The sequence below is a fragment of the Manacus candei genome, unplaced genomic scaffold, assembly GCF_025592945.1.
Source record: "Manacus candei isolate 608988 ecotype Guabito, Panama unplaced genomic scaffold, ASM2559294v1 h1tg000014l, whole genome shotgun sequence".
NCBI classification, from domain to species: domain Eukaryota; kingdom Metazoa; phylum Chordata; class Aves; order Passeriformes; family Pipridae; genus Manacus; species Manacus candei.
Window position 1 is genome coordinate 18,964,636 of NW_026138062.1, and position 15,964 is coordinate 18,980,599.

The 15,964-nt window shown below is 36.9% G+C and overlaps 1 long non-coding RNA gene across 10 annotated transcripts in view; it reads left to right on the forward strand.

Annotated features, from left to right (window-relative positions):
- Positions 1 to 15,964, forward strand: part of LOC127467404 (uncharacterized) — an 89,761-nt gene that overhangs the window by 66,984 nt on the left and 6,813 nt on the right. For 6 of the 10 annotated variants that reach the window (XR_007903110.1, XR_007903107.1, XR_007903116.1 and 3 more), the window contains 5 exons: positions 379 to 523; positions 2,071 to 2,257; positions 3,659 to 3,745; positions 5,359 to 5,453; positions 6,533 to 11,071. This is a non-coding gene — a long non-coding RNA (uncharacterized LOC127467404). Of the gene's footprint in view, positions 1 to 378; positions 524 to 2,070; positions 2,258 to 3,658; positions 3,746 to 5,343; positions 5,454 to 6,532; positions 11,072 to 11,093; positions 11,364 to 15,964 lie in introns of those variants that run through there. The other 4 variants (XR_007903113.1, XR_007903109.1, XR_007903108.1 and 1 more) reach the window with 4 other exon arrangements.

Genomic DNA, 15,964 nt, shown 5'->3' on the forward strand with positions numbered 1-15,964 from the left:
GGAAATAGTTAACAGACAATCTCTTTTTTTTTTTTCCTTAGTTTATACTAACAAAACTCTAGATCAGTGCTAGCTATCTTTGTTCAAATATGTATCTTTGTGTTCAGAAGATTATCTAAAGCATTAACTGTGATTTTTTTAAATAAAACTTTGTAATATTCTTAGAAATATTCAACTACTTGGTAGAAGTTATAGAGAGTGTATAAGTTTGGTCCTGAATGACTGTTCCTTTTTGAGATGAAGTGAGGCAAATTTATTGCTGGAGTACTGTCACCTAATTAAAAAACAAACAAACAAACAAACAAAAAAACACCAACAAACAGCAACCAAAAAAACCCCACATGCAACCCTAGCAAAGAATTTATTTCTTTTTTTTAGAACTGCAGTCTTAAACATGAATGCAACTGTTACTTCAAGAGAGGAGCAGTCAAGGTGTATTCTCTTAATTCTTCTTCATCTGACCACAAAGTAACCTCAACTGAGTTGAGTGAATTAACTGAATATGCCTGAAGCAAATAATAAGGTAATAGTAGCCAAAAGTACACTGATATCTTTAAAGTAATGTTTTGAAATATTTCTGTTGAATCTTTTTTCTCCTTTTAAAAAATACATGCATATTACGTTGAAGGCTGCTAACACTACGAATTAGGGAGAAAAGATGGTTCCTTAACAAAACAACAAGAAGGCAGGATTAAAAGGATATAGTTCTAAATCTAACTTTTAAGAATGAGCAAGAGTTGTAAATTCTACTGTGTTTGCAGTATAAATATTGCAGTGTTGAGTAAGCATATGACAAAAATAAAATGAAACTATTATTTAAACTGGGAGAGAGGGGTGTAAACAGTGTATTAGAAAGATACAGCTACATACACTTTCAGATCTTAGACTTAAAGTTAGAGAATGGAAGTGTTCAGATTTCTTGATAATGAAGAGTGAGATTTCTGTCTTTTGCCCAGATTACTTTAATAAAAAATCAAAAGCATTTCCAGCAAGAGTCACACTGTCTGTGTGTTTATTCATATTGAGTGGTGTATTAGTCTCACTGAACTGTGAGAGGAAAGCTTGGCAAATTCACCAGCAGTTGTCCAAAAAGCTACACTGCAAAATGTGCTGTCTAACATGAGTAACATACTCTCTGCATGGAACGCATAGAGCAGGACACACTTGTCAAAGATGCTCTACTTCATGCTGTGCCATCTCAGTGTAAACCCTGTCTCATTTCTAGTTTAAACTTTGCTAAACTGGGAAAACTGAGATATGGAAATGTAATTTCTATTGTCAGTGTTATGGAGGAGAGTAGCACTGCTGGACAAATAATATAATGCTTTAGACTGTGGAACACCAGGAGTCTTTCATGTTCAGATTTCTAATTTTAAACTGAAATAAGGTTGAGAAAGGGTCACAACAAACAGTGAAGCAATAGCTTTGCTTTCATAGTGGATCTGTGTTGCTTTGCATTAATGAGTAAGTAACAAAAGCAATGGAATATGGTTGTATGCAAATGGTGTTTAACTCTATCAGTGAGGAAAATGTTTTGGCCGAGAAGTATCAGGAGAGTGTTTTTATTGTATAAGCAAAAGGCATGAGGTAAATTTTTAGTCTTATATCATGTTCTTGGGCATTTAAGACAACATAAAGTATTTAATACAAAGGCCTTTATATGTTTCACTCCAAATAACTGACCTGTCTGTCAGATTGCAGGCCTAGTGGTAGCTTTTTGGATACAATATGTTACACAGAGATTTAAGAAGTTTATTGGTAGTTATAGTATTGTTTGAAGAGCTTATTAGTAGTTACAGTAGCCAGAAATTCACTTGTAGCTGGTTTTCATAGTGTCAGAAAGAGATTGAGTTTGGCTTGGTGTTGTCATAAGCTCTTAACTATAAACAACAAAACCTGAAAATTATATTTTATGTTGGGCTTGGTCTTTGATAAATCAAATAAGAAACACTGAAATCAAGGAAAAGCTCCTTCCTTGGGAACACTCCAGTTGTTAAAAAAAGCACAAACATGCGCACACACCTTTTTTTGGTCCTCTTTTTTTCTTTTTTCTTTTTTTTTTTTTAACAGTTTCAGTTGTTTTTTCGAACAGCATTCCTGACTTCTGTGTATGTGTGGAGAGCCTGCTCCTATGGAATTTCTGTTGTGCATCTTCAGCAGAGCTTTTGCTTTCAGGGGTTCGGAAGAATCTAACAGTTCTGCCTGCATACATGATTCCCAGCTTTCATCAAGATCTTCTTAAGACACAAGGATGGAGGTAGGAGAAGCACTCTCAATAGCACGACTATATTAGCTTTATGATCAAAGCATAGAGGTACAAAGCTTTGTGCAGATGCTCCTGAATTGCAGTAGATTTCTGGCTTAGCTGTTAGTATACTTCTTATCTTAGACTTCTTTTCATTCTTTTTGTGTTCCTCATCCCCTTTTCTCACATACACGGCCTTCAATTTTATGTGAAAATTTTCTTATTCTCCTTACAGATAAAGTATATTTTAATAGCAGTGTAGAAAACATATAGTCGTGTTGTGTTGGATTTTTACTTGGTTGGTTGGTTTGTTTGGGGGCATTTTGTAGTAAAGTTTAAAAAAAGAAAACAAAACCCACCCCTCAAAATCATAAAAAAAAAACCCCAACCTAGAATCCTGTAATTCATGTAAGGTTTTTATTCACATTTTGTATGGGTGGGTGGAATTACCTGCAAGTTTTCTTACTAATGTACTTACTGTAGAAAATACCATAATAGTTCTGCCAAGTCTTCATTTCATGGTGTGTACAGTTTAATTTTAGAGGGATTTACTCATGCAACAGAAAAACGCTCTCCATGCTTAAGCTAGAAGCTGAAAACAAATAGGCAATTGAAAGAAAACAGCATCTAGTTAAACACACAGTTTACAAATGAAGAATTTGGCTTGAATGTACAAATGAGAAATGTACTTCCAAAGGTATTGAATGTTGCAGCTGTCTCATTTAAATAATTTTCTTTCGATCTTTTAAGGTAAATCTACAAGTACAAAGCAGCATTTTCTCTTGCTGGGGGACATTTTTCATATTCTTTTCCCATGACAGTTGAAATAAATCTCTTACTACTGGCTAGCACTTTTGCTCACATCTATCGTTACTTTCCAAATTATCTATATGTGGTGGAGATTTTGTCTTTACCTTTTCTTCTCTTGGCTTGTGCCTAGCACAGTTCCATCAGGGGGACACTGACTGTCACAGCATTTACAGTTAGGTTTATTTTGACTTTGCACACAAGTTTTAATTTGCCATGGTACTGGGTAAGTTGGGCCTTAATTCAATCTAGTTTGCCTACTTTAGCTGTCTGATTTAAATATCAAACAGGTAGTAAGCCGGAGGGAGGGTAGTGTAACTATAAATATAGCTGCACGTGTATAAAATACACTGGAAATGGCTCTTTGATACAGTTCCTAAAGTTAGCATTCCTACCTGGATAGCTATATAAAAACAGTGTTGCTACAGCTACCTATAGGTTTACACTGGCAATTTCACTTTAATTGGCATGGTTGTGGCCATGCACTCAGAATTCTAACAGATATTATCCTGCTTTATTATTGCAGGAGCAAAAATAGGAAAAAAAGAAAAACTCACTAATCTTTTCCCCATGTGGCCTGCCAAACCTTTTTTTTTGTGCTTACAGATAGCCCTGTTAGTTTGCAGAAGTTGTTTATCGTGAACTGACTAGAAGGCTTATTGTAATGAAGTGGAGTGCTTGGGTCCATGCTGTGTAAGTAGCTTTTGTCTTAATAGTTTGGTATAAAAACTTTAAAGAAAGCATAATTCATGTTATCTAGGGAACTAGTAAAAGTACTGCACACCCTTAAATCTCTGGCATACTTTAGTCTAAGAAAATGATACCTGGCAGGCATGTGAACTCCAAGTCTCTTGCCTACTTCTTCAAGTAAAAGTAGCATGGTCATTCTAGGCTGGGGGCCAATGAACCCCTACTCCTAATAAGAGATAAGTTACTATTCTTGCTAACAATCTGTTGTGGATTTTTTTAAATCTTTCCCTTGAAATTAATTAAGAAGCACTTGTAAATCTGTCTGTCCAAAAATTGCAGTGAGAGTAAGCTGCAGAGGTAACAAAGGTCTTGAGGACTGATGTAGTAGTTGATAGAAGCTTATTTTGAGTTTGGCTCTTATTCTGTTATATATGAAAGTTGTTGGGGGTTTTTTTTCACATCAATCTCCAGATGACCAAAAGTTAGATTAGAAAATAACCCAGACTTTTTTGTTTTCTTTTGAAGTAAACATCTGTATAATCTTTAGTTCCTCTAATCAGACACAATTTGTCCAGTTACTGGTTCATGTCCCATTAAGGTTTTATGCACAGTTGACAATAAAGTCTAGAGCACTGTAAATAAACAGTCAGCTTGGCAATGGACAGATGTTTTATAAACATTTTGTAGTTTATTAATACAACTGATGTTACTACATGAAAGCTAACATTCAGTAAGAAAATTCTGCATTAAGCTCTCAGTGTATGTTTCTATTTCCTTGAAGCATGGTAGACACCTTGGCATAACGTAGCAGCACATAATGGTTTGTGGGTTTTGAAAAGGTGCAGGCCATATTGTGCTGCCTCAAAAATACAAGGATTTCATCACCCTGAAGAGACATACCACTTATGAATTAGTCAATCTTGTGATGCTGATGTCTGTCATACTTTAGCAGCACGTAAATATTGGTGTTAAGACTGTAAATATCTCCAGTATTAACTGTGCTGCTGAAGTAAGGCTTTCCACTTCTGCACGGGAGTCATGGAAAAGGACATTTTGTGTATTTCCTTCGCCTTTTTGTTGCCACAAATTTGTATATTGTCTGTTTATAAACGTTTTCTTGGCTTTTGTTTGTATTTTCATCTATTCAGAAACAATATTTAGAACTTCATAGTGTATGATGGTAAATATAGGATAGACATATATAACTTTGTGTTGGTTTACCTGAAAACTAAGCTTTTTAAAGAAGCCATCTCAAGCTACACCTGTCTAACAATGCTTTGGTAAGTGTGTTTGTTTATATTTTTTAAAACTATAAAAATTATGTTACTTTAATTGTCAGTATTTCTTTATTAAAACTCTTAAAACTGGTTATTCATTTTTACAGCATTTTCTAAATGAATGGAACTGGGAAATTTTTGATCATGCTTTTAGCAAAGAGAACTCACAAAGCAAAATTGTCTTACAAATTTTTTAACAAAACCTATTAAACACTTCATTTCTTAAACTACTTGACTATAGATCCATAACTGTTTTATGGTTAGAAGTTTAAACTGTGGATCTGACTGTGAATTTACTAATTTTTTTTCTCATCTTCCACTAAGATTTTTCTCTTGCAGGAGAATCTTTCATTGAGATGATTGAAATCGCTGCAGTGAGAATGGAAATTACTTGGGCTCCTTTCCTTTTAAAAGCTGCATGCAAGAACTGTGTGGTGAGTCAAATGTAGACTAATGGTTATGTAAATGTCACTAATTTTAGATACAGATCTGAAAGTGTGTTTCCTTTTAAGATTTTATTTTCTTCACTATCATGACTCAGTATCACTTGCTAATCTAATTTTATTAGCCCTGTTGTATTTTACCATTTAAAATACACATACCTTCTTCAATTAAATGCTCACAGAGTCAAGTTTATATATCATATAGATGTTTTAAAAGGAGGAAAAAAGCTTATCTGCACTGGGGATTTGTTTTCACTTCAGCCTTCACAAGCCTGCTACTGGTGCAGTTGCACAGGTAGAAACATGATGTAGATGAATATGAATCCAAGTTTTTATAATTCATAAATTTGCATTATTTGACTGTATAGAATTTCAGCCTGGTGTATGTGCTGCTAAAAATTACGCTTTTCTTGTTTGCTACTGCTACGGATTTGAACTGTTGAAACTACTGATGGCTAAAATTTCCAACTTAGTTCAGACCTGAGCAGTTCTCAGCAGCAAACCTATGCATAATTAGATAGCCTACGTCTTTTCATAAAGAACACTTCCATGTGTACCTTTACCTATTACAGCTCTCTTAAGATACATGACCAAACTGAGGTTGATTATTTAGAAAAAATATGCTATCTGACTCAAAGGTGAATAGCTTTCTCACTGAATTTCTTGAAGTAGCACTATGTTATATTTGCTTATCTTTAACTGCTTAACATTGAAGACCTGCACATACATTTCAGCCATTTGAAATCTTAGAATTGCTTGGCTAGACCAGATTCTGTGAGTTATAAAAGAAAAAGATGTTATTCTTCTACTATGCCACGTCCTTTAAAGATCACTGATTTTTGTCAGCCCACTGCAGACTTCTGCTTGCAGGGGGCCATCCATCCTGTTGCACTTGTAGATCTGGTATTTTAATATATCCAGGATTTTTCCCAGGGACTTGTATGAGTAGATATGAATCTAAGGAGCTGATCAGAAAGACTTGAAAGCATGCAACAAGTCTATTTGCATGGCTTTGTCAAAGTCCAGTGGCCAAACCGTGTGTTCCTGACTACTTCATTGTGCCCACGTAGGCCTTTAAAGGAACAGACTGCTTCCTTCTGGTTCACCATGCAAACCTGTATCACTGGCACAAAGCAGGAGATGGCAGGGAATGGGAAGAAACAGAAGGACGAAGGTTGGACCACCTTGTCTGTTGGCCCTAGCAACTTCGAACAGTTCAGTGACAGGACGAAAACACAGTTTGAGCACTTGCAGAACCAGGGTACAACTGAGGAACCAAAGTTCCTGTCAAGATTGAGAAAATGGCTTGAAGTGCTTATGAAGGCCTACTCAAATTATTTGGATCCTAAACTTTTGGAAAAGATGTTGTATTTCTCGCATGGTTCACAGGTGACTTAAATAATATTAGCAGTTATATTTTCCAGAGGTTTGCCTGCATGGATGGTGCCATAGGCTGTGACCAAATCAAACCCCCTCTGCCTTGCAACTCTGGGATCCTAAGGATTGTGCCTGATGTGAGAAAGGAAGGCTCACTGTTTTTGGTTCAGGTGCTTATTTTCTGCTAGGCTTAGGAACTGCACAGGAAAAAGATGCCTAATTCACATAAAAGAGAAAGAAAATGAAGGCCTACTTGAAAATAAACTGAGACTAGTAGCTATATAGGTGTGAAGATGTCTAGTGAGAGGAGCATGTCTGAAAATCTGATATTGAAAGATTTGAGCTGAGAACTAATAGGGGAAAGACAGATCTGATAAACTGGAAAATCTGAAGGATTGAAGTAGTTTAGGCAAAGATTTGGGGTTTGTTTCTTGAAATTGGAAGAAGCAGCAGCCTGACAGAAGGGATCTGGCTTGAAGCAAAGAGAACAAGTCAGGCTTGGGGGAAAGGGCTCGCACACTTCAGGTCATTCCTAACATTCACTGGGGTATTCTGCACTTGAGATCCAGAAGGGAATGTAGACTGTTAAGTAGTAGCTTTTGCTGTCATCTGCAAAATGACTGTCAATTTCATTCCCCTCATCATATTCCACATAGAAAAGAGCAAGATTATTAGTACCCTCAGCTACTACTTTGTGGATTTTGGTCCTGAAAAGGAATCTCAAAATAACAGAGTAGTTAAGGTAGGAAAGGACCTCTGGAGATCATCTAGTTCAAGCAGGGTCGGGCAGAGCAGCTTCTTTAGGGCTGTGTCCAGTCAACTTTTGAATATCTTCAAGGATGGAGACTCTGCAACCTGTCCTGTTGAGACAGAATTTCATGCAGTTCATTTTGTACCTGTTGCCTTCTGTCCTATCACTGGACACAACAGAGAAGAACCTGCCTATGTCTTCTTTACTGTCCCTTTCCTCCATCAGCAGGTGTTTAGAAACTTTGATAAGATCACACAAACACAAACTTTTTCTTCTCCAGGCTGGAGTCTCAGCTCTCTCGGCCTTTCTTCATGTGAAAGATTGTTCAGTTCTCTCATCATCTTTGTGGAAGTAAATAAAATACTTCAACTAATAAGGGGAATTAAAATTCCAAGGGGGAAATGTTTTTGTGGGGAAAATAAACAAAACACAACCTGATAACTGTAAAAAGAACATGAAGATCACAAAATGAAAAGGTAAGAGGTTAGGTAACTCCTACTTTAAGATTCTGCAATCTTCATTTGCCCCCTTGTGTCAGTGTACTATGAAGCAATCTTTGTGATCACACAGAATATTCAACCTAATGATAGGACTGGCCGGGTGTGGGTGCTGGGCCAGGGAAGATGTTTTTGGGCAGTGCCAGCAAGAAGCTTAATGCTGCTATAGGTGCTGCAGATTAGTAGAAAATTCTGTAGGCATTGGAATAACTGCTACAAGTAGAGGAAACCATGCCTTTGTGGTCACGTCAAGTGAGAATTCCTAAGAATTGGATGAGGTGTTTGTTTTTTCTGCCTTTATTCTTATATGGTGCTAAACAAGTTACTGGGCCTTGGCTTCTGTAATATTTGTATTCCTCTTTAATTTAGAGGTGTCTAACTTAAGACTCTTATGTCTGAAGGAAACACTGGCAGTTTACATTTGTAGGTGAGTTTCTTGGGAGTTGTCATTTGAATTAAAATATTCTGTAATGTTATGTCTCCCAACAGCCTCCTATCTTGTTAAAGCATACCTCAAACTGTGGCATACTATGATAGTTTCTACACCTCCATGTCATATTTAAAATAGGGATAATAGAAACTTAGCTGAAGGGCTGTTGGGGTTTGGTTGTTTAAAAAAACAAAACACTTTAGGAGCTGTACTAGAGTACATTTCCTTATGGAATTTTCTATGGCATTCTTCAATTCTGATTTTGGAGGAATTGGTGAGTATTGTGCATCTTTTAAAGACAAGATCTGCAATCAACTTTTCTTGTTGCCAGCTCAAGTTGAGAAGCAGAGTTTCCATGTTGTTTATTCATGGTCCATTTGTGCAGTCCTGTGAACTCCAAAATACTCTGATTTTTGTCCTCTTGTCACTGATTCATTTTGCAAATGTAACTCTTATTATTAAATACTTGTACCATTTTTGAATGTCATTTCAAAAGTAACATCTTCAATATTCTGTAAAATATTCTATACACTGAAGGTAATGTTCATGTTTCAGCTTCATCATGTTTGACAATAAATTTACCTGTGAAGACCTATTTTGCAGAAAGAATGAACTAGTTGTACAGTGGTAAGCAGTGCATTGTTGAAAATGTAAAGTGACTTAGACCTGTGTATTTAGCACTTCTACAGGCCATTGTTCTTCAAATTTCAAAAGCAGTTTTCTTGGTACTGCACATGGCACACTTTGCTGAGTGAGAGTGGCCTGTACTGAGTGTTTGGATACAGAGATCTGAAAATGTTTCAGCTTTTCCCTTAGTCATGGTATCTTGTTAAGTATTGAGGGAAGTCTGTCCTAGACAGGTAGCAATACTAACAGTAATGATGGAAATTTGAAATGTTTAGACTTCCTTTATCTTCTTCATCACAGCCTGTCACAGAAATCACAAGAAATTATAGAAATATATCCAAAGTGGTGAGCTGCTATTTTACCACAGTGTAACTTGAAGCTGAGCAGCAATTCTTCATGTAAGAAACAAGTAAACAAAAAGTTTAAAATGTATTTGAAGGAAAACACTATGTCTGAGATATATGTGAATCTCCTTTCTAAGGTGGAAGTTGCGTGTATCAGAATAAAATGTTTACCTATAAAGAGAAATAAGAAAGAATTATGGAAAAAATGCAGTAGCACGAGTGACAATGCTCATCTTTCTGTGAGGGGGATAATAATGTTTGGTGTATTTTTCACTACATAGTTTATTTCTGTTAGAATTTATTTAATGGCTTTCAGGTGCAGTTTTTTTCCACATTTTATTCACTTATAATAGCTCTGTATTTGTTAATAAATCAAATTTGAATTTATCTAATATTGCTTCTGTCTCTTAATGTAAAATTTGAACCTTATGTTTGAAAGTTCTGAAATTAAAAAATTAATTATAGCAGCATTTATCCAGTTTGTATCTTCCATCTAAAGTATACAGTGCTGAGTAGCTAAAGGCTGACTTAGTTTCTGTTGAGAGATGGGAACAATATATCCATATTGTTCTTTTCTGTTGTTTATAGCCATAGGAGACAGACATGGATAGAAAGGTTCACATTTCCCTATGTTTCTGCAGGGCAAGCAGTGGCTTTATTACCTATAAAGGAACTTTATACAGCTTATACACTTTCAAGTGGTTTTAAAAGTAAAATATTTTGGAATTTCTCAACAAATACACAGAAAAACTTTAAGTATTACAAAATTTAAAGTATATAAGGCATAAATTATAGCATACAAAACCTCAGATGTATACATTTTAATCTTTTATTGAAAGAAAGGCAAATTAAAAGCTTCAGGGGTCACATTATTGGACCAGTTAGAATAGTCAACAATAATATATGACTATGGTTCTACAGTCCTGTGATTCTCGAGCCAGACAAGTTTTGGGATTGAGAGCCTTCCTGTTACCTTCAACATGAGCCTGCCTCTGATATTTCCATGGTGGTTTCACTAAATAACTTTAGGTTAGTTTTTGGTAAGCTCAGCCAGCTGAATGTGTTTGCTGTGTGAGCAACAGTGCTGGCACCAAGAAAAGCACCCTCCACTCTCAAGAATGGCAATCCAGCTTTAAAGTTAATTTAAAGTTAATTGCTTAAATCACTATAAGGCATACTCAGGGCCTTATTCTTCCTTTCTTCGTACTCCTAGAGAGAGGCTTTGCCTATCTGCTCTTTAAATCAGTATTAAAGAGTCTAAAGACACCTTCATCTCTCTCTTCTGCAGAAGATTGGTATCTACATGTGAAACCAACACAAAAATGCTTATATAGATATATATAGCTTCTTAGCTATAAGAAGATATATACATATATATATATATATATAGCTTTATAGCTAAACAGCTGTGACACACCTTTCCTGTCATGAAGACAATGTGAAAGTGTCTATCTTTTCCAACAAGCAGTATCTGTTTTTTTAGACACATCAAAAAATATGTTAAAACTATATTATCCATCTATGTATAATGGAACTTCTGACTCAAAAATAAGAAATTTTCAGTAATATGAGACAAAGATGGACAAGAGCTCTAATGTTTTGCAGGTATGAAATCTGTTAAATGGTCTGTGTGACAACCAATTTTAGGAAGCGTCTGTGGATAGTAGGTGGTACGATCAGAAAAAGGATTTCACTGCAGATGCAATAACATCGTGTAGCCAGACAGCCCCCTGTTGGTTGTATTGTTATGGAGGTTCCAGAAAGGAATCGTGCTTGAATTCAGCTATTCATTGCTTTCAACAAGCTGTTTTTTCATTTCCATATCACAAATAGAGAAAATGGAGGGGCAAAAAATGTGTGTGCTTGTGAAAACTACCTCTGTCCTTGTGATAAAACTTAAGACTAGCATACTTTAATATCACATTTATAGTCTTACTAATGCAAAGTACTTAGATAAACTGCTGTCAAGAATGCAAGTAATAGATTTTAAAACATAAAAGTTTGTAAGCTGGCAGTGAACTAGCCTGATACATGCTCCAGCTTTATTTAATGACTGAGACTCTCTTGCAGGCACATCTATGAGAGCTTCTGCTATTTAGCAAGAGGCTTGGGTTTGGTTTTTTTTAATAGTTTCCTTTGCTTTAATCTGTTCTTTGTATGTGTTTTAAGTTGCTACCAATGCAAGTAGCTGTATACTTCCAGTTTGTGTTTTCCCCTGTGCTGAGAAACTAAAAACCTTGTTCTTCAAATGAAATAGATGTCTAATATATTGGAAAATTAAAGGACACAAATTAGGTATTTTGGTGTTTTTTTTTTTCTTCGAAGTGTTTGTAAAGAGAACCTAGAATCTCCCTTGCATTGGTTACTGTATATCCACGTGGTAATGGAATGCTGTAGGTACTGTATGAGGTAGCCAGGAAAGTTTCCAGAAAAAACTCTGTCTCAGGGGCACAGGGTCTTCTGCTCTGACATAAACAATACAGAGGTGATCTCTTTCTTCATCAGATAAGGCCAAGGTTATAACAGCTCATCTTCATCTGAGGAACTAGATTTGTGGCTGAAAATCCACAGCTGCAACAGTGTTAGGGAAACTGATGTGAGAGTTAATCTTCTACTACAGTACAGAAGATATAGCATGATGCCAATAAAGCCTTAAGGAATCTTTCTGCTCCTCAAAACATGTTGAAAAATCTATTGTAATCAGATGTCTTTAAACTGCTGACAGAAACAACAGAGGGTAAGGATACATGCTGTGATTGAAAAGGGGGAATGGGAAAGATAGGGTCAGACCAAAGAGCTGGTTTAAAATTGTCATGACTTGCTAAAATCCATCAGAAGAGTTTAAGAAACTGGCTGAAACAATCTGAAACAAGGTGAGGGTACTCTTCCATGAAACAGAAAACCTGGTTTTCAGAAGCCCGAGGAGATCGAAGTTCACATCTCTTCTGAAAAAGTACTCCATGGAAGTTGCCACAGATGTTGCCCATCTTTCTTGCTAAATCAAGGATATGTACAAAAAAGAAATCACAAAATGGTTTTGTTCAAAGATTGTTGGCAGTGATAGCTATTACTCTTAGCAGATGAAAGCAAGCTGCAGGTAGAATTTCAAAGGGTAGTGGAATTTGCTTTTATTGGACTAACTGTGCAGTTCCTTGCAAGTTCCATATTTTTTCCTAAGATGTTTCCTGAAGTAACGGTAAAATGAGCATACAATAAATATAAGTACCCATTAAAGCACACTAAAGGAATACCTTATGTTTCCAGCAGATGAACACTGAGATAACGAAGTGTTTCTGAATTGCATCACAGATCTCTATTATGCCAAAGTTCTGGTTTTTATTGCTAAAGAGAGCACCAGTAAAGGTGGCTTTAAACTGCTTTATGCTCCTACATTCTCTAAATCTGCTGAAGACAGAAAGCAGGGAGCAACTGCATGGCTGTTCAACAGCCAGCAAGGGGATTCACCTCTTCTCTCCTGCAATCTACCTCAAAATGTTTTCTTTTTGTTATATTTGAAGAAGCTTTTTGAGTTTCAGGGGGGTTTTGTTTGTTTGTTTTACAGGAGAGTTTACAATTCTCCACACCACACAAATTAGCAGCATAGGTAAGAGCCTGTTCTAGGTTGAAGAAGATTCAAATAACTTCTCATGCTCAGAAAAATTACTACATTCTTCCTCTTATGAGGAGTGGTTACATACTCCATTTCTAAATCGGGATTAAACTTTAGGACTTCCTCATGGTCCTTGGAGTATCTTTAATTTTTATTTTGTTTGAGCAATTCTAGTAGCTTAGAACATACAGGTAACTTGCAGAGCTCTTACATTGTGATCCCACTATTTTATGCTTACTCAGGCATAAAGCAGCCTGAGAAAGGCACTGCCTTACTCTATGAATGTATCTCAGTTTCATCTGAAACTGCAGCTTTTAGAGGCTGCAGTTTAGCTGTGAGCAGTTTTCCAGAGCAGTGGACATTTTTAATGGTAATTAACAAAATCCTAACTGTATCTCCGTTTTTGGTTTTGTTGGGGTTTTTTTCATATTTATTGCAGAGTTCTTTTAAAAATAGCACCTGGTCCTGGTAATATATAGTGTTTGAGTTTCTCAGGCTGCCAACAGGCTCTTTTGAGACACTTAGGCCTGAGGAAACTACTCTGAATCCCCATAAGGCTTATCCTTGAGATAGGAATTTCTTTGTCACCCTGTATGTTGAAACTAAATAATTTATATTGTGCTTCCTTACTTTTGTAATTTTCTTTCATCTGCCTCTTGGTATTACACAGATAAAGCCAAAAAAAGCCCTTCTGAATTCTATTATCTTTAAAAGTACTTGGAATTCTCGTGTCTGTCTGTGTCTGCTGTGCATTGATACACAGGCGCTGCTTGCAGCCATTCGTACCTGTGCATCTGGAACTCTTTGAGTGGGACAGCGCTGTTCAGCAGCACTCGTGAAAGCAACAACTGTTTCCTTGTGCAAGAGCAGTGTTAATCCTGCCACCCCTCATTTTTTGGACTACCAGTGGCTACAAAGAGAGCTTTTCATTAGCCAATGATAGTAGCAATTTTCTTTTTCACTAATCTTTATTAGTGTTTTCTTATTCACTAATTTATATTAACATTTAAATAGATGTTAAGATGTGGTTTAGTTTAGAAACTAGCACTTCTGGTTTGTTGGGTTTTTATTTTCTCTTTGGCTGGAGAAACTGCTTTAGCCTATGAAGAATTCCTTGTCAATGCATACCCCATGAATGAGCACAACCTCCCTGGTGTTCAGACACTTACTGTGTGATGTAGTGGTGTCATTAAAGACTATCTGCATAAGATACATTTTACTTGACTTGATGAGCATCACATGAATCTTCTAAGAAGGCTGAGCAAGCAAAATATCTTGCCTCAAGATGTCACAAGTGATACAGGCAGACACCTGGCCTCTGGTTCTAGTTTGCCTGAGCAGAAACACTTGAGAAAGACCAGAACTTTTTGCCTTTCCCACTTCTTGTCGTAGGCTGTCAACAAGTCTCCTAACATGGCTAGACCTTGATTAGAGGGTGACAAGGAACAGAACATTTGCAAAAGGGATCCTGATTTTCTTCTACATAAATTCTGAGGAAGTTAAGCATAGCTCAAACCTGGGAACACCAGGCAGTCCAGTGATGCAGAATTGGAATTTTCCTGGTACGTCGTCTACAGTTCTTGGATCCCTTGGCAGCCATGATTCTAGAGCAGAAATTATCAGTAACAATGACACCAAAATTATTTATGGCAAGGTCGAATCACTTTCGGATGGCAGTGTTATGAATGTTCAGCAAGGCTAAGCACTTGTTAACTACTTACAGGCTTTTTTGGCTCAGCGAGTAAATCCTTCAACACTTCTGCTTGCTTGTTCTGCTTGCTTATTCTGCTATCCCAATACATAGGATAACTTTGGGGCCAGACAAGAAGGGTTTTCACAATCCTATGCCTTTGCAAGCAGAAAATCCTGAGTGTTTAGCATGCATTTCTTGCAAAGCCGACGTGATGCAGCATCTTTATGCACAAGAAAAGACTGACCCCCACTTTGCTACAACCTCCTTTCAGGTAATTGTAGAGAACTTCTGTGTTGTCCCAGGCAGCCAGCAACAGAACAAGAGGAAATGGCCTCAGACTGTACCCAGGGGAGGTTTAGGTTGGACATTAGGAGGAATTTCTTCTCAAAAGAGTGATTAGATATGGGAATGGACTGCCCAGGGAGGTGGTGGAGTTGCTGTCCGTGGAGGTGTTTAAGAGAAGACTGAATGAGGCACTCAGTGCCATGGTCTAGTTGACATGGTGGTGTTTGGTTGGTCATAGGTTGGACTTGATGATCTCAGAGGTCCTTTCCAACCAAATTCATTCCGTGAAAGCTGCCTCCAATAACAGCAAATACTGATAACTAGAGCAAAAGGAAACTGAAGTTTTATCTCTGCTGCAGAAGGAGCTACCTTCTGAAAATGAGTCTCAAATAGCATATGATTAATTCATATTGCACATACTAATTTAAAATTGTAAGAATTGCCACAGACATCTAGAGAGGAATTTAGATATGGTGCAGAAGAGAGCATTGATGGCAGTAACAACATTTCTGGAGACAGACATCTTTATAAATATAAACTATTTCTTTATGGGTTTTCTGAAGCACAGGCTTTGCATTCTCTTTTTATAGACAAGGTTGTACACACAGTTGTTAGATCTCCAAGACAAGTAAACACCAGTTTCCAAGCACAGGCATCACAGAGAACAGGTTTTCCAACCATGCAGACCTTCATGCCCTCTGGGAAAGCAGCGCAAGGCTTTGCCTCCAGTAGACCTGTATGCTTGTCACCACTTGTTTCAGAAGAGCAAAAACTCACATATGCCTGTCCTGAACACTTCATACGTGATCTAAGAACTGGCATTAGATCCTTCACGGATCCTCCATGGCTTTATCTTGGTGTTGAGGGTAGACCAAGAAGATCATCTCC